At 38.4% G+C, this 24,230-nt stretch overlaps 1 protein-coding gene and 1 long non-coding RNA gene across 7 annotated transcripts in view; both read left to right on the top strand.

Moving 5' to 3' along the window:
• The window catches only part of Calx (sodium/calcium exchanger 3), a 277,683-nt gene that overhangs the window by 72,032 nt on the left and 181,421 nt on the right, over positions 1-24,230 (top strand). The gene's annotated exons all lie outside the window — the stretch shown is intronic.
• Positions 16,172-24,230, top strand: part of LOC139760640 (uncharacterized) — a 96,113-nt gene continuing 88,054 nt past the window's right edge. The window contains exon 1 of the long non-coding RNA XR_011715376.1: positions 16,172-16,235. This is a non-coding gene — a long non-coding RNA (uncharacterized lncRNA). The remainder of the gene's footprint in view (positions 16,236-24,230) is intronic.

Below are 24,230 nucleotides of genomic sequence, written 5' to 3'. Positions count from 1 at the left end.
TGTTCCAGAAGGAATGGAAAATGACTCGTGGTTAAAACACGGTGCCAGTAAAGCGTCATTACCTCCATCTCCCTGAACAGTTGTAAGGAGATTACGTTGAGCGCTCACCTGGGAAATTGGGATATACCCCACAAATTTCGTATCTCTCACGTACAACAAACGATTGCGCTAAATTCGTATGATTAAAGACGATTCTCGGGCACCGTGCGGGATCCCAGGAATTTTAATCAACGAATTTGGATTATAAAATCGTTCAAGGAATCTCCTTAAGGTCTACCTTAACTCCCAGTCCTCCCTGGAAGTCGACCTTATATACGTACATCCGCTTCTGGAATGGTTTGGTTGGTCGTCACACTTTTCACGGTTCTCGGGCGACGAGATCTCATTTCAAAGACGCCCTAAGAGTCTGCTTTCTGTATAATAATCGCTAACTTTCGGCTTTGCTTCGGTTGTGGTTTAGCGCTGTGTTCACGGAGAAGAACTTCGCCACAGTGGAAGATAATATCACACGTTTATCAAATGTCAACCACTGGAAACCGAAGTCTGGATTCCAGGCTTCGTGAAAGACGATGGTAAATTTTTTTCAACCGGAGGAGGAGTGGAGAGGAGAATGTTCCAGGGTCTATGTGGTAATGGAAACGTTCAAACTGGAATTAAGGGCAAGCGGTCTGGATGGCCAATTGTCTGTGAGGATGGCCTTAGTGATGGCATCAATAGATTGTCAGTGACAGGTATAGTCAATCAACAGCCTGTAACTCGGCTTGAGTTACCTTGCGAGTGTCCATGTCTAGGGGACATGGATCGCCCCTCACGGACAGGCCTACGAACCTAATCAGGTCCTGGTACTTAATTCTGTACGTTATCAAATGATCTTCCATGACAAAGATTTTATCAACATCTGAAAGCATTTAGCTGCTGAATAATCAATACATGATACGACCAATTTCGAACTTGTGAAGCATTTACTCGGTGCGTCGTCCAGGAGAACTTGCAGAGAATCGTAAATTTCAAACGTCTTAAAGGAGATCGCAAACTTGGAGAACTAAGTGGCTATCGTAAATTACGTGGACTTGCTGGAGATTATACTTTCTCCAACTCACCGAGGAACGTAAATTCTAAGGAGAGTTACTTAAGGTTCGAATCTCAGGAGAACTTTTTGTGCAACATGGGTTGGAGGGATGGAGAATGTTGTCTTCATGAGCGTATGCAGGTCACAGAAAAAATTAAGTAAATGATTTGTCACACACACACACACACACACACACACACACACACACACACACACACACACACACACACACACACACACAGCCGAGGTAGAAGCTGTCGTTTTGCCTCGTAAACTTGTCATGGAGAATCCATTGATATCATTACTAAATGCATCCTCGCAAGCAATTGGCCATCCTCTTACATATGTGTGTGTGTGTGTGTGTGTGTGTGTGTGTGTGTGTGTGTGTGTGTGTGTGTGTGTGTGTGTGTGTGTGTGTGTGCAGATTTACCCCAGTGATGCCCATATAAAACCAGGTAACGGTATACGGATGGCTGGATGCAACTTTATGAGACGGGAGGGAAATTGGGCAAATGGGGAGTTAGGAAGCTTAGGACCGGGGAGAGGAGGACCCACCGTGGGGGCGCGGGGTGTGGAGCCCCGATAAGGGGGAGGAAGGAGGATATAGACCCACCAGGACTGGGCGGAATGGCCACTTTCTATAAAACCCGTCTCTTAGGACCTTTTATTCTTTATTTTCCTACACTACCTCAAACTCCTTGACGGTTCTCTCCAACAACACTGGACTGTGGAGAGATAAATGGAGACTTTCAGGTAATGAGTTTTGTCCGGTTAAAGGAGAAGAATTTTCCCCTTTAAACTCCATCCGAAATGAACTTGTGTGATGTACATTTCGGACCCCCGCCATGGAGACCTCATCTTCAGTCCATGACACGAGGACGTGAAGAAAAGAACGTACTCATCTAAAACGGCTTTTATGCTTTTGTTATTCAAAACAAAAATCCAGAAGGACCTATTCTCCTGGCTGTTTATTATCCTCTGTCTGTTGTGTTCGTGTTCATTAGCTTCATCCTGTCGTGTTGTGTTCACTATCTTTAATCTGTTGATTCATGTTCTCATCTTCTGTCGTTTGTGCAGTGTTCATTATCTTTTGTCTGTTGTGTCCTTTTCGTCATGTTCTGTTTGTTATGTCGTGTTCACTATGTCCAGTCTGTTGTATGATGTTCATTATCTTCAGTCTGTTGTATCATGTTTATTTTCTCTAATTATTGTGATATGTTCATCATTCTCTGGCTGTTGGATTATGTTCATTTACCATTGGATGAAGAATCATGCTCATTACCATCGAAATGGCACGTCATAATGCCCATTAACCTTAAATAATTGTCTTACATATTACCCTTTGGTTGTCGTAATTTGCCCGTTAGCTGTTACCCTTTGATCACTGGAATCCTTCAGTTGTTTCCTGATTGATGTTATACCTGATAGCCTTCCCCATTATGTCATGCCCATTAGCTTCTAATTGTTCCTTTCTGCCCATTACCTTCTCATTCATGTCAGACCCGTCACCAACCTGACTACTGTATCAGGTCCATTAACTCCTGATTGCTTTATTCTTCTCATTACCTCCTCATTCCTTTTAAATCCATCACATGCTTATTGCCGTGTTACCCGCGTTGCCCTGGTTTTTGTTTTATGCCAATCATATTCAGGTTATTAAGCTGTTCTTCTTCCCCCTGATGAATTATGTATTTAGTCGCCTCGACTGCGGTGTCACATCCTTTGAAATTCTAATGACAGCAGGTGGTGTCAGAGTCTCTGAGGTTGATAAATAATGATTCCAAAAGAAATCAAACCCAAGTCTGTTTAATGTGTCTAGATGTTTTAGTTTACCAGAATCCGTACAAGTCTCTATATGTCTATCATTTGTCGGTCATCGTTTTCTATATGCCTGTTTTTCTTTTATGTTTAAACGCTCCAGCCATAGACAGAAGCCGTTACAAGGTCATGCCTTGAATAGTATTAATTGAAGGCTACAGATAGAGAAGAAGAAAAAGACATAGGGAAAGTAATAGAGGAAATTAAGTGAAGGTCGGATATCCCTGGAATGACTTGAGGTAGAGTTCCAAATTTTTAACGGGGTAGGGAAAGACAAAGGTTTCACATCGGCCCACCCTAGAGTTGCCAACGTCCACATAGTAATCTTGTGACGGACTGATAGCCTAAATAGCAAAGGATCTAGCTAATGGTGCGGACGCACAAGTACCCAATCCCTGGGAGCAGAAACCGAGGCAATATCTACGCAAGAGAGAAAGAGAACCGTGACTTTTGCGTGAATCATAAACTATCAGTCCTTTGATCAAATGTATCCACCTAGATAGATTATGTCAACACATCAAACCGTATCTATGAACCTAATACAAGAGGATCGTATCGCATTTGTGAATCAGAGCTGCAACTTGACCCCCAAACGCCACACTCCCAAAATGGACCAATTAATCAGGAAACTTTTCTCGTTTCACACTTGGCCACGCACGCTTTGGCTCTCCACAAGGACTGCTGCTGGAAGACGGCCAGGATTTAATCTTCTTCTCCTTGAACTAAAAGACTAGACGAAAAGTACGTGGGTAAATGACCTTATACTATGACAAACAATGGCGCTTGTGAGGGGAGAAGCAGAGAGTACCAAGCTACTAGCCAGCAGGATTACGACATACGGAAAACATTTTCAGTCTGAGAGAGAGAGAGAGAGAGAGAGAGAGAGAGAGAGAGAGAGAGAGAGAGAGAGAGAGTGAGAACAAGCATTATCAGATGACGAGTCACTGTGACAGTTCCTTAAGTCCTGACACAACATTGCTAGGCAGATACTTACCAAGATAGCGAGCATCATGACATAACAAGAGGGTGGGCGTTATTTAGTTAATTGCAGTATATCCCAGGCGTCACTCAGATGCGCAGGAAGAAGACATGAACCACTGTTTTCGCTATATTCCCACATACCCAAGGGATATCATCGTGTTCAGTCGTATTATAAATTCCCTAAGTGATTATAAAGCAAGGAGACGCGGAACCTGCTTAGAAAACAAGGAGGTAGAGGACCTACCTAGTTACAAAGGTGGCAGAGGGCCTACCTAGTTAGCAGGGAGGGCTCGGGCTGTGTCCGGGAGTCAGCTGGTACCCTTGCTAGAAGTTTGGTATGCGAGTCCCGCACTTAGCCCGCTATTTATGAGGGTTTAGGCTTGAGCTGCTCTCCTCGCCGCTACCGTGATGAGACGCCCTCGTCTTCCCCTTGGCCAGCCCCGAGGCGTGTGCTGGCTGGCTGTTGTAATAACTTGGGTTAGGTAGAGCGTCTTCAAGCTTAGCCCGAGTGTCCGGCGGTGTCCTCAGGAATTATATTGGCTTTGCTGGACATCCACGCGAGAGTTACTTATAGGCCAAGAGCCATGCGAACAAAGGCGCATTGGCTTCTGAAACCCGCTGTTCCTTACTGATTTAGGGAGATGAAAAAGCGGAATGTAAGGGAAAAGGGAAATGAAGAGGGAAGGACTAAGAAAGGAGACTGAGAACAGAGAGAGAGAGAGAGAGAGAGAGAGAGAGAGAGAGAGAGAGAGAGAGAGAGAGAGAGAGAGAGAGAGAGAGGAATAGCGATAAAGAGAGACGATGAGGGTAAGGGTGGGTGAAAGGGAGCAAGAGGCTGGGACGAAGACTGAAAGTAATAGATATAATAAGAGTCAATACACAGGCAATGGCACTCACATAAGGAGAGCAGGGAACTGAGAGGGAGTGAATAATGGTGATTAATGTCACATTGATATCGAGGTAGGACGAAAACAGTAGCAGGTAATATATATATATATATATATATATATATATATATATATATATATATATATATATATATATATATATATATAGTGAGTTAGGGAGATCCAAGCAAGGGTAGCTAATCGAAGATTAACTACCTGCCATCGAGGTCCCTCTCTGGTGGTTAACCAAATCCCAGGGATCAAAATCTCAGCTGTATTGTCCCATGAATTAATCCAATGTGCTATGGACAGACTTATCTCTGTTGGGGGATAACGTACATCTCCGGTTATTCTATGGACGGACACGCGTGCCTCGGTCACACCCCCCTTCCCCTCCCTGAAGCAGTTTGCTGAGGTGTGGCTGATAATGGGCAATTTGGATGTGGGTAAACAGACAAGGCGGTTTAATGAACGGTAGGTCAAGCTAGGTAACGAGGTCAGGCCGGGGTTAAGGCAACGTCGGGTTAGACCAAAGTGTGTGTGTGTGTGTGTGTGTGTGTGTGTGTTGGGGTCAGGGGAGGAGGGTGGTGGTTATGCCTTACCGGTGGACATTAACCTGCAAGAGTCGTGTGCTGGTTGAGGGAACTGGGAGTTGACTGACATGACGTGACGAACTGGTCATCACAGCAGGATATGAGAAGGTTCGTGAAGAGGAAACAAATCATATTTTCATTAGAATCCAATCCACCTTCTCGATTGTAGGACCAGTGAAGTGATTAGGAAGCCATATACACGAGGTACATACCCCCCCGCCCTCCTTCCCAGAGCTGGAATACGTCACAACAGGCTGGTGGTCCCCTTCACTGGAAGAGCGACATGGAATTGCTGGAAAGGCTTCAAAGAGCTGCAACGCGACTGGAACTAGAAATTAGTGGAACGAGCTAGGTAGAGACGAGGGTACCCACCAACCTGCCTATATGAGAGGAAAGAAGAACTACGGAAGAAATGATGACTACACACACACACACACACACACACACACACACACACACACACACACAGTGTGGAAATCATCAATGCTGACAACATACAGAAGTTTATGGTCATATGATAGTTGAAAATTTTCTAGTGATGGGGTGGTGTTGGGTGGGGTTCCCCATGAGTGTGAAACTTCTCTTTCGTATAAACTAGTTAAAACTGTTAGGTAAATTAGATGGTGCTTATAATAAGAGACTAAAGTTAGCAGGTTTTTTTCTAATTCACGCATGAGTAACGAAAGTTTGTCTAAAATCAGGACATGTAACTGAGTGAAACGTGCTGGTGTATCCTCACTGCAGTGACTGTGTTAGGGGAAAAAAAGGTGGCGTTAATGAAGAGGAGGGAAACGGAAACAAAATGCAGGAGCTGCAGGAATTACTGTGAGGGGTTTGCTAAAAAGCGAAATGGTTGGAGTTACGAGGAATACTTTTTGGACGACTTACCTGAAATGTTTGGATGCCGTTTAGCTCATGAGGTAGATAGGATCTAGTCAGTTCACTGAGTATTAATGAGGACGAGATGCTTCTGGCTATGAAGAGTGGGTGGGTCAGTGGTCAGAGAAAAAAAAAACGAGTGTGTAGATTGCGAAATACCATACTCTAATGTGTGTGTGTGTGAAAAGTGAACTCACGGGTGTGAATAAGTATGAATGTATTTACGACTGGTAAGTGAGTGGATCTATTCACTGTGACGACTGTTCAATCATTATTATTATTATTATTATTATTATTATTATTATTATTATTATTATTATTATTATTATTATTATTATTATTATTATTATTATTATTATTATTATTATTATTATTATTATTATTATTATTATTATTATTATTATTATTATTATTATTATTATTATTATTATTATTATTATTATTATTATTATTATTATTATTATTATTATTATTATTATTATTATTATTATTATTATTATTATTATTATTATTATTATTATTATTATTATTATTATTATTATTATTATTATTATTATTATTATTATTATTATTATTATTATTATTATTATTATTATTATTATTATTATTATTATTATTATTATTATTATTATTATTATTATTATTATTATTATTATTATTATTATTATTATTATTATTATTATTATTATTATTATTATTATTATTATTATTATTATTATTATTATTATTATTATTATTATTATTATTATTATTATTATTATTATTATTATTATTATTATTATTATTATTATTATTATTATTATTATTATTATTATTATTATTATTATTATTATTATTATTATTATTATTATTATTATTATTATTATTATTATTATTATTATTATTATTATTATTATTATTATTATTATTATTATTATTATTATTATTATTATTATTATTATTATTATTATTATTATTATTATTATTATTATTATTATTATTATTATTATTATTATTATTATTATTATTATTATTATTATTATTATTATTATTATTATTATTATTATTATTATTATTATTATTATTATTATTATTATTATTATTATTATTATTATTATTATTATTATTATTATTATTATTATTATTATTATTATTATTATTATTATTATTATTATTATTATTATTATTATTATTATTATTATTATTATTATTATTATTATTATTATTATTATTATTATTATTATTATTATTATTATTATTATTATTATTATTATTATTATTATTATTATTATTATTATTATTATTATTATTATTATTATTATTATTATTATTATTATTATTATTATTATTATTATTATTATTATTATTATTATTATTATTATTATTATTATTATTATTATTATTATTATTATTATTATTATTATTATTATTATTATTATTATTATTATTATTATTATTATTATTATTATTATTATTATTATTATTATTATTATTATTATTATTATTATTATTATTATTATTATTATTATTATTATTATTATTATTATTATTATTATTATTATTATTATTATTATTATTATTATTATTATTATTATTATTATTATTATTATTATTATTATTATTATTATTATTATTATTATTATTATTATTATTATTATTATTATTATTATTATTATTATTATTATTATTATTATTATTATTATTATTATTATTATTATTATTATTATTATTATTATTATTATTATTATTATTATTATTATTATTATTATTATTATTATTATTATTATTATTATTATTATTATTATTATTATTATTATTATTATTATTATTATTATTATTATTATTATTATTATTATTATTATTATTATTATTATTATTATTATTATTATTATTATTATTATTATTATTATTATTATTATTATTATTATTATTATTATTATTATTATTATTATTATTATTATTATTATTATTATTATTATTATTATTATTATTATTATTATTATTATTATTATTATTATTATTATTATTATTATTATTATTATTATTATTATTATTATTATTATTATTATTATTATTATTATTATTATTATTATTATTATTATTATTATTATTATTATTATTATTATTATTATTATTATTATTATTATTATTATTATTATTATTATTATTATTATTATTATTATTATTATTATTATTATTATTATTATTATTATTATTATTATTATTATTATTATTATTATTATTATTATTATTATTATTATTATTATTATTATTATTATTATTATTATTATTATTATTATTATTATTATTATTATTATTATTATTATTATTATTATTATTATTATTATTATTATTATTATTATTATTATTATTATTATTATTATTATTATTATTATTATTATTATTATTATTATTATTATTATTATTATTATTATTATTATTATTATTATTATTATTATTATTATTATTATTATTATTATTATTATTATTATTATTATTATTATTATTATTATTATTATTATTATTATTATTATTATTATTATTATTATTATTATTATTATTATTATTATTATTATTATTATTATTATTATTATTATTATTATTATTATTATTATTATTATTATTATTATTATTATTATTATTATTATTATTATTATTATTATTATTATTATTATTATTATTATTATTATTATTATTATTATTATTATTATTATTATTATTATTATTATTATTATTATTATTATTATTATTATTATTATTATTATTATTATTATTATTATTATTATTATTATTATTATTATTATTATTATTATTATTATTATTATTATTATTATTATTATTATTATTATTATTATTATTATTATTATTATTATTATTATTATTATTATTATTATTATTATTATTATTATTATTATTATTATTATTATTATTATTATTATTATTATTATTATTATTATTATTATTATTATTATTATTATTATTATTATTATTATTATTATTATTATTATTATTATTATTATTATTATTATTATTATTATTATTATTATTATTATTATTATTATTATTATTATTATTATTATTATTATTATTATTATTATTATTATTATTATTATTATTATTATTATTATTATTATTATTATTATTATTATTATTATTATTATTATTATTATTATTATTATTATTATTATTATTATTATTATTATTATTATTATTATTATTATTATTATTATTATTATTATTATTATTATTATTATTATTATTATTATTATCATTATCATTATTATCAGTATACATGTATATACATGTGTATGTGAGTGGGTTTGGCTATTCCTCGTCTCTTTCCTTGCGCTGCCTCGCTAATGCGGGAGACGGCGATTAAGTATGATAAATATAGATAGAATTAATTACTATTATGATTATTATTATCGTTACTACTACAGTGTGGAGCTACTCATCTATATTTTCATCACAGGAACGCTACATATCCATCAGACACAAACACATACAATGAAGATATACTCTTTACTGGCAAGGTATGCTGGGTGTAGTATATCAAATATTTACTATATGGAGTATATCTGAATATGGTAGTTGATGTTTTAGAGGGGGCTGAGGGGAAATGGTCAGAGATAGGGGGAAAGGGAAAAATATCAGAGGTATGTTGGGGTTGGGTGGAGTATATCGAAGGTATGTCAGATGGAAAATATCAGAGGTATGCTAGGTGGGCCAAGGTGGGCCCAGGAGCCTGGCACAGCACACAGGCACAGTGCCAAGTGTTAGCACTACTGAACCTGTGGAGTGGAGGTGGGGGTGGAAGTAGGGGGGGGGGGGGAAGTGACATGGCCGAGTAGAAGGGAAGGTGGTTGTAAGACGGAAAACGGGAGAGGGGCATGTGGTACAGTAGAGCAGGGATGGTGGTTATGCACATTATGAGCTTATAGATCAGGGTAAGGCTGGATGTTTCTGTGCTTTGGATGAGCTTATGATTGAGGTATACATCGACATAGTCAAAGTGGTAGATATACTACAGTAATGTGTGTGTGTGTGTGTGTGTGTGTGTGTGTGTGTGTGTGTGTGTATGTGTGTGTGTATGTGTGTGTGGGTGTGTGTGTGTGTGTGGGTGGGTGGATGTTTGAACTTGGAAGTGTTTACCTCTGTCTGCTCGGCACGGTACATGTTTATATTCATCCTAAATATGTGCTTACTTACATGGAAATGTATATATTCATTATCTTTTCTTACAGGAAAGATCCATATGAATTGATATAAATCCTGGTGTTCTTGTAGCTAACCTCAGGATGTAGTAGAGACGTTGATGAGGAAGACACTGGAATACGAGAGTTAAGACAACAAAGAAAAGAAATAAATGTCGATAGTATCAGCGGAGAGGAAGCTAAATATACTAACACTGGAGCAAAATGCTTCAGTGAAACATAAATTTCCAATCTCTAGAACACCATTCATAACTTTCCGCAATATATATAAGGAACTTGAAAAAAGAAAAAAGTTAACCTTTATTTTCAAAGAAATATAAAGACTTTGAATTAAACTTTTGAGGAAATTGAGCCAACAAGGTTTTCACATTTTCGTCTCACGTAAAGATTCACCTTTATTTTATCTCCTGTACACACAAGACTTCCATCTTTAACACAGGATAACGACCACTGAAGCGCTCCTGAATGTGACACTGGCAAGATAAAGGGTTTTGGTCTTTGAGGTGTTGACACGGGCATAGGGAAGTGCCACTGCAGAGGCTAGGCTGCCCTGGGTCATGACGCAGGCGAGTTTCGAAACAAAAGAGAATAGTTAATCTTGTATAATCTATTGTTTTAAAGGCTTTTGAAGCTTACGTTACCTCTAGTGTGCCATATCAAGTATATCTATGGCCACTGAGTCACGAAGTAAGGCTCACAAGGAGTTTAGTGGGCCATGTAGAGTATTATACAGATCAAGGAGGGAAAGAGTGGCTCAAAGTATTTGCGATTTTGATACACCTTATATTCTCGAGATATTACAGAGTGAAGCAGTTGTTGCTTAAGTAAGACTGAGGCATCCCCAGGGGTGGACGAGAGAGAGAGGAGTAATGGTTCAGAGACGAGTTGAAGGTGAACCAACAAGATCAAAGACCTCTACGTCTGTGTGTAGGAGAAGCGTCAAGACCTGCCACTGTCTCAGGTGATGCAGGGGCAGGTCTGTCACCTGGAACGGTCGGTCCTGCTCCTCTGGAACTTAGTTCACCTTTGGTGTTCAGAGCGCCGATGCACACTAGGGTCCAAAATGCATTCATAAAGATGAAGTGAGGCGTGATAAAGTACGGGATTCTTACATCTTTATCTTCCTTTATTCCAGAACTCTATCTAGTGATAGTGAGTACACGTGCGAACTGTATCTAGTGATTGTGAGTACACGTACGAACTGCATTTTCTTGTGGATGTGTGACAGATGAGCAGGGTGTAGAGGAACGAGGAGGGTCATGTGGAGTTCTTGCGAAGCTATGCTGGTGAACACATGTACTTTCGTTGGAGCCGCGACGCATCATCCACACCACCCCTCCCTCATACTCACACAGCTTCACAAATATCAACTATTCAAGAGAGGGGGGAATGTTCCCATGGCTTTACCACAGCTATACACATGGAAGCGTTAGATCTCTACTGTAGTATCCCACTTGCGACCCTCGAGGGATAAAGGTTGGATCTTGAGGAGGATTAAGAAGGCAGAGCTGTGAAGGATGCAACGTGGCCTCCTGGCGATGCTGGGGATATACCACGGTTCGTGGTAGGCGATCAATGGTAGTCTGTGTATATAATAGTGTATATATGGGTGGCGTAAGAAGGGACGATGGCCTTCGCACGGTATGGCCCCAGAGAAACGGAGGCTTGCCTGGAAAGAGGAGGTAGAGAGAGAGAGAGAGAGAGAGAGAGAGAGAGAGAGAGAGAGAGAGAGAGAGAGAGAGAGAGAGAGAAGAGTGAAAGGAGGTATATACCATTACGTCATATGAATTATGCGGCAGTGGCCTGACGTGGATATGAGGGATTGAGACACCAAGATAACGGATCATCATCTCCAGCCTAATACGTCTAACTTTGAACGAAGAAATTATCCTACACTAAAGACATTCCTCACAAGATCTAACCTCCTCTTCTATATATATATATATATATATATATATATATATATATATATACATATATAGTAATAATAGATTTATCGATTGGCAGTAGCCTTCCATGGGGACCGTACCAGCCTCAGATGTTGCCTTTGAGTCCTGTGTCCAACAGTAGCGTTAATGTTAGAGTTTTTCTTTTCTTTTGACGCTGTTGTTGTCATGGTTGTAGCTGACAGTGTATGGTCCTGATGCCTGTATATGTCAGTTGTCAAGGTGGTCATATCATCACAAGCAAGGGTTAGACCATCGTGCTTGAAGGGTCGTACGGTCGTGTTCAATGGTCGCACCGTCGTGTTCACGGGTCGCATCGTCGTGCCGTCGTGGACTAAATGCCGTCTTGCCCAAAGGCCAAATCGTCGTATTTCAAAGGTCATATCCTCGCGCTCAAAGGGGCCAAGGTAGCAAGGGGGTGGGGGACGGAGGAGTCCACCGCGTGCAATAAGGGGGAGGGACGTGACCAACATTACAACGAGGAGGTAACAAAGGAGGAGGACCAAATCTCCCCCATCACTGGCAACCATATATAACACTTTTACTTTTGACTCGCACAACAACATGCAACGTAACTTGAGGCAGACGCTCTACCCGTTCGTCTTGTGTGGTACCCTGGTCTTGCGTGGGACCACCATCTTATAAACGATGGTTTAACCAAGGAAAAAAAAAAAATCTTTTTATTTAGCGTGGGACCATGGTCTTATAAACGAAGGTTTAATCAAAGAAGAACCTGCTCGTCTTCTGTGTGACCACCGTCATCTAAATGAAGGTTTAATCAAGGGGAAATCAGACCCTTCGTACAGTGTGGAACCACAGTCTTATTAACAAAGGTTTAATTGAGGAAGAACCTCGAACTACCGTCTCATGAACGAAGGCTTCGACCAGGAAAATCCTTCGGTGGATAATTACTAGATTTAGTAAATAGTTCTCAATTATCTGGGATTATTCTTAAAATGATGAAAAAAAAAGATAATTCCTTCGAATTATTCTAGTTAAGGCAGATTCTCATACGAAGTGATGATATTCCTGAGACAATTCTAGTTAAACAAGAAAGGTTGTTAAAGGTCTTAGTCTGATGGAGAAGACTTAGTATGACCAATTGTCTTTGGAGTGGTAGAAACCCCAGTTGAAGATTCGGGCAAGTTTTTATCATTAATATTTCATCTATATAGTTTCATTTTGTCTTCACTCTGAGGAGCTATGGTACAGCACTGGGAACTTCATCGCCGAACAGTCTCGAGTGACGCCCGGCCTCTTTGTAAGTGTGTGTTAGTAGTAAAGTGTGTGGTGGTAGTAGCCTTTACAGAGGAGGCAGATGCGGCCAAGGGGTCGTCAGTCCGAGGGAGGTGAGGTATGGAACACCCCCACGTTGCATATGTCATCCACATCCTGGATTCTGGCAGTCCACAGACTGCATCATCCGGCACCCACTGCAGGCGCCTCCTGGGGACCTGAGTCAAAATTATTCATTGTTCTAGACAAAAGGGTGGAGGGTGTTGTCGTCATGGTCGTCCAGAGGTGTTTACTGATCCCTGAAGGACGAGGGTGGAGGGTGTTGTCGTTGTGGTGGTCGTCTGCTACTGCCACACACACACACACTTCATGCAACACCGCTGATGTCATGTAAAGGTATGAATGGAGTTCTGGGGAGTCAGGTTAGGGACTTTTGAGTTAGAAGATTGCCAACAGATCCCCCTCTGTAAACCCTGGTTTCTACAGGATTTCTAGTAAGGGTGCCCACATGCAATCAGTACTTACCGAGATTAACAAGGTTCTTACAGTGGTAAATCTTTCTCTCTCATGTCACCCTGAACACGGGGACTACTGAGTTCGTGTAGGTATTAGTGGGAGGTAGGTCGACTACCAGGATACCTCTACAGACCCACGCCCTTGCCTTTTTTTCAGCTAGTTTTCGCTACTTGCCCGAGAAACCTGATTACGAGGCTGTGCTGAGTGTGGCGGGTTGGAGAGCGTTGGTGGCAGTGTCGGATCACAAGAGAAAGTGTGGTGGAAAAAGTGGGAATTCTAAAAGAAGATGAGATACTGTTATTTTGGGAAAAAAAAAAGGGGAAGAAAATGGAAAGGAAGCCATATAATCAGAAAACGAGTTGAGGCTGTGGGATGGAGTTACACAGATGAGGTAGTGAGTAAGGGAAAGGGGGTTCTGGTGGGATGGGTCAGTGGTACGAGGGACAAGTGGAGAGTTATGGCACCATAGGAAGCGGGAGAGGAAGTAGAGATCCAGCACAAAAGTGATGAAAGGGACAAGAGGAGATGAGAGAGAAAAATGGAAGGGACCCGTAGGGATAGAACAGAAATGAGAGAGAAAACATTTTGTTTAAAAATAAGAGTTACGCAATTTGGAGGGAAGAGAATTTAAAGGCAATGAATCTGTTATTGAAATAAACGATACAGAGGAGGATGGACTGAGACAGTGGGAGGAAATGGGTGTAAATCGTGAGAAATGGAGCAGAGGACAAACCGCTATAAATAGACGAGGAGGAAGAACGAATAAAGCTAAGGGTCAGAGCTTGTGGGGGGGAACTGGTGGCATTCCATTTACATCCGAGAAGGAGAAATTGAGGTGAAAACGTCAAGTCGAGGCGGATCTGGGTGTCAAAGGAGAGGAACGGACGTCCACGGTTAGTGGGAAAAGGAAAGGAGAGGAACGGACGTCCACAGTTAGTGGGAAAGGAGAGGAACGGACGTCCACGGTCAGTGGGAAAGAAGAGGAAAAGGAGAGGAACGGACGTCCACTGTCAGTGGGAAAGGAGAGGAAGTTACTCGATATATGTGAACATATATGTGATATGTGATGGGGCTTAAAGGACATATTCTAGAGGGAAAATATATAAACCGTTCTAGACATTGTTATGGTCAAAGTATATGGCTGGCCGCGTGTGTTACTACTGCTGTAGCCATAAGCTAGAGGCAGGGAGGGAGGTAGGTAGAGATCCCCACGTCGCAAAGGAAGTCAAAATTTACGAGGTCACTTTGAAGAAAAGCGTGTGACAAATGTGCGTGAGTCCGCAGGTATTTTTCACCATCTGCAAGAAAGACATCCTCTCTCTCTCTCTCTCTCTCTCTCTTCTCTCTCTCTCTCTCTCTCTCTCTCTCTCTCTCTCTCTCTCTCTCTCTCTCTCTCTCTCTCTCGATTATATCATTTCCCTCCTCCACCTCCCTTTGCCTGTTACCTCGAGGTTTATCGACCACTCGATAGCGTATGAGAGGAACTCAAGCTTACCGGAGACTCTCTCCCTCCCTCCTTCCATCCCCCTTCCCCCTCCCTCTTTTTTTTTTATGGGGGGGGTGGAGGTGGAGGTCCTCGTATCAATCTCCTGTTTTTCTTACGGCAAGCAACGCAAACAGCTCAGGCTCTCTGTTGGTGTTGTGCTGGTGTTGATGACAGGGGAGCTGTCTGTGCTGTCACTGACGTCTATTACGACACACGTGAACATAATAGTTTTCCTGAGGAGAGAGATGGTAGCTGGTAGGGCGTGGCAGAGATAAGAGTGGATTATTATTATCATTATTATCATGATGATGATATTGATGATAGTTATGATAAGGTTGATGATGATAATGGTGCAGTGCTGCTGCTCTTCTTGAGTTCTGTCATCAGAACCTGGATGGTGTTGATGATGAAGATAATGATGATGATAATGACATTATTCTATGGCTGTTATATAGGGTAGATGAGGATGGTGATATAACAGTGTAGGTGAATATTGAGCATACGAAGTTGCTAATGATATGATTTCCTTGATAACGATGGTTTTTATCTTATTTCAGGTGAGTATGATATGACGTGGGCTGGTCATCAGTGACGTGCGTGTGACCCTGGCTTCTAACCATCACTGTTGTAGGTATGAGCCTGGCTGCTGACCATCACTGTTGTAGGTACCATCACTGTTGTAGGTATGAGCCTGGCTGCTGACCATCACTGTTGTAGGTACCATCACTGTTGTAGGTATGATCCTGGTGCTAACCATCACTGGCTGCAGACCGTCACTGTTGTAGGTACCATCACTGTTGTAGGTACCATCACTGTTGTAGGTACCATCACTGTTGTAGGTACCATCACTGTTGTAAGTATGATCCTGGTGCTAACCATCACTGTTGTAGGTATGAGCCTGGCTGCTGACCATCACTGTTGTAGGTATGATCCTAGTGCTAACCATCACTGTTGTAGGTACCATCACTGTTGTAGGTACCATCACTGTTGTAGGTACCATCACTGTTGTAGGTACCATCACTGTTGTAGGTATGAGCCTGGCTGCTGACCATCACTGTTGTAGGTACCATCACTGTTGTAGGTATGAGCCTGGCTGCTGACCATCACTGTTGTAGGTACATCACTGTTGTAGGTACCATCACTGTTGTAGGTACCATCACTGTTGTAGGTACCATCACTGTTGTAGGTACCATCACTGTTGTAGGTACCATCACTGTTGTAGGTACCATCACTGTTGTAGGTACCATCACTGTTGTAGGTACCATCACTGTTGTAGGTACCATCACTGTTGTAGGTATGAGCCTGGCTGCTGACCATCACTGTTGTAGGTATGAGCCTGGCTGCTGACCATCACTGTTGTAGGTACCATCACTGTTGTAGGTATGAGCCTGGCTGCTGACCATCACTGTTGTAGGTACCATCACTGTTGTAGGTATGAGCCTGGCTGCTGACCATCACTGTTGTAGGTATGAGCCTGGCTGCTGACCATCACTGTTGTAGGTACCATCACTGTTGTAGGTATGAGCCTGGCTGCTGACCATCACTGTTGTAGGTACCATCACTGTTGTAGGTATGAGCCTGGCTGCTGACCATCACTGTTGTAGGTACCATCACTGTTGTAGGTATGAGCCTGGCTGCTGACCATCACTGTTGTAGGTACCATCACTGTTGTAGGTACCATCACTGTTGTAGGTATGAGCCTGGCTGCTGACCATCACTGTTGTAGGTATGAGCCTGGCTGCTGACCATCACTGTTGTAGGTACCATCACTGTTGTAGGTACCATCACTGTTGTAGGTATGAGCCTGGCTGCTGACCATCACTGTTGTAGGTATGAGCCTGGCTGCTAACCATCACTGTTGTAGGTATGAGCCTGGCTGCTGACCATCACTGTTGTAGGTATGAGCCTGGCTGCTGACCATCACTGTTGTAGGTACATCACTGTTGTAGGTATGAGCCTGGCTGCTGACCATCACTGTTGTAGGTATGAGCCTGGCTGCTGACCATCACTGTTGTAGGTACCATCACTGTTGTAGGTACCATCACTGTTGTAGGTATGAGCCTGGCTGCTGACCATCACTGTTGTAGGTATGAGCCTGGCTGCTGACCATCACTGTTGTAGGTATGAGCCTGGCTGCTGACCATCACTGTTGTAGGTACCATCACTGTTGTAGGTATGAGCCTGGCTGCTGACCATCACTGTTGTAGGTACCATCACTGTTGTAGGTACCATCACTGTTGTAGGTATGAGCCTGGCTGCTGACCATCACTGTTGTAGGTACATCACTGTTGTAGGTACCATCACTGTTGTAGGTATGAGCCTGGCTGCTGACCATCACTGTTGTAGGTACCATCACTGTTGTAGGTATGAGCCTGGCTGCTGACCATCACTGTTGTAGGTACCATCACTGTTGTAGGTATGAGCCTGGCTGCTGACCATCACTGTTGTAGGTACCATCACTGTTGTAGGTACCATCACTGTTGTAGGTACCATCACTGTTGTAGGTACCATCACTGTTGTAGGTACCATCACTGTTGTAGGTACCATCACTGTTGTAGGTACCATCACTGTTGTAGGTACCATCACTGTTGTAGGTATGAGCCTGGCTGCTGACCATCACTGTTGTAGGTACCATCACTGTTGTAGGTACCATCACTGTTGTAGGTACCATCACTGTTGTAGGTACCATCACTGTTGTAGGTACCATCACTGTTGTAGGTACCATCACTGTTGTAGGTACCATCACTGTTGTAGGTACCATCACTGTTGTAGGTACCATCACTGTTGTAGGTACCATCACTGTTGTAGGTACCATCACTGTTGTAGGTACCATCACTGTTGTAGGTACCATCACTGTTGTAGGTATGAGCCTGGCTGCTGACCATCACTGTTGTAGGTATGAGCCTGGCTGCTGACCATCACTGTTGTAGGTACCATCACTGTTGTAGGTACCATCACTGTTGTAGGTACCATCACTGTTGTAGGTATGAGCCTGGCTGCTGACCATCACTGTTGTAGGTACATCACTGTTGTAGGTATGAGCCTGGCTGCTGACCATCACTGTTGTAGGTACCATCACTGTTGTAGGTACCATCACTGTTGTAGGTACCATCACTGTTGTAGGTACCATCACTGTTGTAGGTACCATCACTGTTGTAGGTACCATCACTGTTGTAGGTACCATCACTGTTGTAGGTACCATCACTGTTGTAGGTATGAGCCTGGCTGCTGACCATCACTGTTGTAGGTATGAGCCTGGCTGCTGACCATCACTGTTGTAGGTATGAGCCTGGCTGCTGACCATCACTGTTGTAGGTACCATCACTGTTGTAGGTACCATCACTGTTGTAGGTACCATCACTGTTGTAGGTATGAGCCTGGCTGCTGACCATCACTGTTGTAGGTATGAGCCTGGCTGCTGACCATCACTGTTGTAGGTACCATCACTGTTGTAGGTATGAGCCTGGCTGCTGACCATCACTGTTGTAGGTACATCACTGTTGTAGGTACATCACTGTTGTAGGTATGAGCCTGGCTGCTGACCATCACTGTTGTAGGTATGAGCCTGGCTGCTGACCATCACTGTTGTAGGTACCATCACTGTTGTAGGTACCATCACTGTTGTAGGTACCATCACTGTTGTAGGTATGAGCCTGGCTGCTGACCATCACTGTTGTAGGTATGAGCCTGGCTGCTGACCATCACTGTTGTAGGTACCATCACTGTTGTAGGTACCATCACTGTTGTAGGTACCATCACTGTTGTAGGTACCATCACTGTTGTAGGTACCATCACTGTTGTAGGTACCATCACTGTTGTAGGTACCATCACTGTTGTAGGTACCATCACTGTTGTAGGTATGAGCCTGGCTGCTGACCATCACTGTTGTAGGTACCATCACTGTTGTAGGTACCATCACTGTTGTAGGTATGAGCCTGGCTGCTGACCATCACTGTTGTAGGTACCATCACTGTTGTAGGTATGAGCCTGGCTGCTGACCATCACTGTTGTAGGTATGAGCCTGGCTGCTGACCATCACTGTTGTAGGTATGATCCTGGTGCTAACCATCACTGTTGTAGGTACCATCACTGTTGTAGGTACCATCACTGTTGTAGGTACCATCACTGTTGTAGGTATGAGCCTGGCTGCTGACCATCACTGTTGTAGGTATGAGCCTGGCTGCTGACCATCACTGTTGTAGGTATGAGCCTGGCTGCTGACCATCACTGTTGTAGGTATGTGATTGCTACTGGTGATTATGCAGGTATGTTGATTGCTACTGGTGATTATGTAGGTATGTTGATTGCTACTGGTGATTATGCAGGTATGTTGATTGCTACTGGTGATTATGCAGGTATGTTGATTGCTATGGTGATTATGCAGGTATGTTGATTGCTACTGGTGATTATGCAGGTATGTTGATTGCTACTGGTGATTATGCAGGTATGATGATTGCTACTGGTGATTATGCAGGTATGATGATTGCTACTGGTGATTATGTAGGTATGTTGATTGCTACTGGTGATTATGTAGGTATGTTGATTGCTACTGGTGATTATGTAGGTATGTTGATTGCTACTGGTGATTATGTAGGTATGTTGATTGCTACTGGTGATTATGTAGGTATGTTGATTGCTACTGGTGATTATGTAGGTATGTTGATTGCTACTGGTGATTATGTAGGTATGTTGATTGCTACTGGTGATTATGTAGGTATGTTGATTGCTACTGGTGATTATGTAGGTATGTTGATTGCTACTGGTGATTATGTAGGTATGATGATTGCTACTGGTGATTATGTAGGTATGTTGATTGCTACTGGTGATTATGTAGGTATGTTGATTGCTACTGGTGATTATGTAGGTATGATGATTGCTACTGGTGATTATGCAGGTATGTTGATTGCTACTGGTGATTATGTAGGTATGTTGATTGCTACAGGTGATTATGCAGGTATGTTGATTGCTACTGGTGACTGTGTAGGTATGATATTCCCTGTTGGTTATAATGCAGGTATGAGGATGCCTACCGGTTATAATGGTTATAACATAATGGTTATGATGGTAGGATGATTCCTATTGTTTATTAGGGAGCGATGATTCCTATCATACATGTACGATTATTTCCACCGAATACATGTATGATGATTCCTATCATACATGTATGATGATCTCTATTGGTCATCGTACAAGCCTGACCATTCCTACAGGTCATGATAGAGTTCTGTCGATGCTAATGGGAATATTTCGAATACAATGATTTCCTCTTTTTATGACCCAAGCGTCTGAATCGAATCTGTTTTAATGAAAGGAGATCAAATCCTCTTGTGGTGGTTGTCCCTGCTCCTCTGCATGCATTTCGAATCGCTGTAATTAGAATGAAGAAATGATGATGCGTTTGTAAAAGTTTGAATCACTTTTCATGTCTGTGATGAGTTCTGGACATCTGCATAAACCCTGATGGTAAATGAGGAGAAAATGAATCTAAATTCAGCATATAAGACCCAAAATCTTTAATTGTGATTCCATTGTAATCATCTTGTGAATCCCTATAATACAAGAAGATTATTAGAATGAACATCACAACCACAATGAAAATGAAGATCTTCCCTTCATGTCGTCCAGAGGTAGAGAGGCAGCTCTGCATACCCCTGATGATGGTACAGGTGCCAGAATATGTAAGGGAGATGAGGACCTGAGCCTCACCACTGGGAGGAGATCAGTTATTACTGGTTGGCAGGATCCTTAAACCCCTCAGGGTCTTCACTGGATATCTATTCTCTCTTGGGGTTAAATACATTGACCTCTCCATTTTCGCTTCTGCTCTTTGCCCTCACAGTCAGTGGAAAGGTTACCAGCATATTGCTTATCCTATTTTCTATCGTTATTCATTAAATGAAGACGTGATGCAGTACGAAAGTCCAGTTTACAGAGAGATCCTTATATATTCCCGTTTATGATTGACCTGAATATTGCCTTCATAGGGGAAGGCTGAAATAAATAAATGGTGAAGTGTAAAAGAAAGAAAAAAAAAAAACGAAATCCGGTTCTGTGTGAGCGGGTGTGTGTGTGTGTCCTTTGCTGTTTCGGTTGACGTGTGAATATTTCAGAGGTTAAAGTTCGGCAACACGTTATGGAGAGGTCATTCTACGGGTCACTCCTGGCGGCCTAAGGGAGGGAGGGGCGTATCCAAGCTCTGTAGATTGGTTGATTGGTTGGTAAGGCTTTTAAGTCCATCATGTACCAGGGTCTTTAAGGCCGTCGATGCCAAGCTACTACAACGACCAACTGGAAAAAAAAGAAGAAAAATCTTTAATAAAGACCTTCATCCAGATGTTGAGGACATTCTCAAGATTGTGTTCGCTCTCACCATACGTACGTGCGCTTGTGGCTCATCCACCTGTGTGGGGCGTCGTGGATCGGTAGTACAAGACGGGAGGCGGCTTTGGAGGCTGGCGGTGCAGCCACTTTACTAGAGCGAGCGGGAGTGTGGCCTCAGACCACGACAAGAGTTCTGGGGGGAGATTTTCTTCATGATTGTGGGCAAACAGGACGAGGAGAAATTCCACTCCAAAAGATTGTGCTTGAGTTTGTCCAAGGGTTGTGGCGGGTAAATGGGAATGTCCTCTGTCGTCTATCGGCGAGAAATGAGAGCTTTATTCAGGTCTTGGAATGTATGTGGAGGGATTTGTGTACGATTCTACAGGCGAGGGATTGCGCCAAACCCAATGGACTTATAAGGTAATTTGATCTTATCCCTGGAGGAATGAGTGATTAACGGGAACTGCAATTATACAAGGGATCATAGAGGGCTAATCCATAACAAACAGAATCCCTCAGTGTTTACCTCACAGAGAGTGTATCAGCATTAACAGAGAATATGGGATGTTCAGCTCACCAACAACACACATACTGTATATTCAGATTGATTATACAACCCCACGTCCCCTTTCATGAGGCTCCTGCAGATACAGGGCTGCACTACAATCAGTAGCAGGGAAATTATGGGCTCTCTAGGAGAGAAAAGTTCTCCAACAAGACTGCGTTCCTCTTCGTCATTTGATGATAATATACCCTTGTAAATGGTGACTTTTCACTCGCGGTATAACTACGTGCAGGCTATATATATATATATATATATATATATATATATATATATATATATATATATATATATATATATATATGAAAAGAACGTATTCATCTATCGTCTTCAAGAGTCACTCAAACGCATCAGGTGTTTGCTTCAGCCACCGTGAGAGGAATGTAAACATAATTCCAGGCTTAGTAAAAAGCGTAGCTGAAAATACAATTTGGGGTTAACGTTATTCGGGAAAAGTCAGAAATAGAGTGAACACGTCGAATGCAAAATGAGGTGAAGCACTGAATCCAGAACCCAGACAAACAGATAATGCCAACCCTCACCTCACTTGGCTTCCAAATTACTGTCTATTTATAAGCCGGGTCGGCTTACTGACACAGCCGCTGGCATACCTGAAAACGGGAACCCTCCAGGAGGAAAACGTCACAGTGGTAGGCTAATGTCAGGTCATACATTCATTTAATTTTGGTTTCGTCGTCCGTATCCAGAAACTCTCGAATAAACTTATATGCAAACGTAGCCTTGCGACGTACACAAGTCTGAGGTCACTTTACTGATGGAATGAACAAGGTCATGGGTTTATGTGGCACGTTAATTGTCCTGTTAAGAAACGTCTTTGGTTTTCCTCTGAGAAAGACGGTATGTGTCGAGGAGTCTTCTTAATATAAGGAAGATTAATGATAAGACAGGAAAGCTTGTAAAAGAACATGATGATACATAAGGTACATGGCTTAGGTCTGGATATATATATATATATATATATATATATATATATATATATATATATATATATATATATATATATATATATATATATATATAATGGCCTTAATTAGGGCGTTCAGCTGTTCATGGCGTCTCAGTATACATGAACAAATTACCATGTCAGCTGCACAATACTTGGGCCACAGTTATGGTTTGTACGCTTTTTTTTGAGGTTCATCCATCTCTTGCCATGTATTGTAACCTCATACATGGGAACTGTACGATTTGACGACCTGAATATAAGTTCCTTTGAGATGAAAAAAAGAGAGAAAAAAAAAAAAGCTTGAAAAAGTTCCACTCTTTCAATAAAATGAAAAAGTTAAAATCGGAAAATTTCTTTCTTTTCAAACATTCGTATCGGAAAAGCCAACCCTTCCGTAAGGTTGGGTAGTACTTGAACACGTCCGTTACAGACAGTAATTAGCGTGAACTTTTAATGAGAGGAGTGACTCTGCTGCTAAAGAATGAGATTTTCGATATGATGATTTGAGGAAAAAAAAAAGGATTTACTGTGTTTCGATATAACTAATAAAAGTATTTTTTATATGAAAAACACGTCCCACTTACCTCACAAAGCGCCTAATTTACATCAACCTGTCATATATATATATATATATATATATATATATATATATATATATATATATATATATATATATATATATATATATATATATATATATATATATTATATATATATATATATATATATATATATATATATATATATATATATATATATATATATATATATATATA

This window comes from Panulirus ornatus, chromosome 37 (genome assembly GCF_036320965.1).
Source record: "Panulirus ornatus isolate Po-2019 chromosome 37, ASM3632096v1, whole genome shotgun sequence".
Taxonomy (NCBI): domain Eukaryota; kingdom Metazoa; phylum Arthropoda; class Malacostraca; order Decapoda; family Palinuridae; genus Panulirus; species Panulirus ornatus.
The sequence above is the reverse complement of the archived record's forward strand: the minus strand, read 5'-3'. Positions and strand labels throughout refer to the sequence as shown.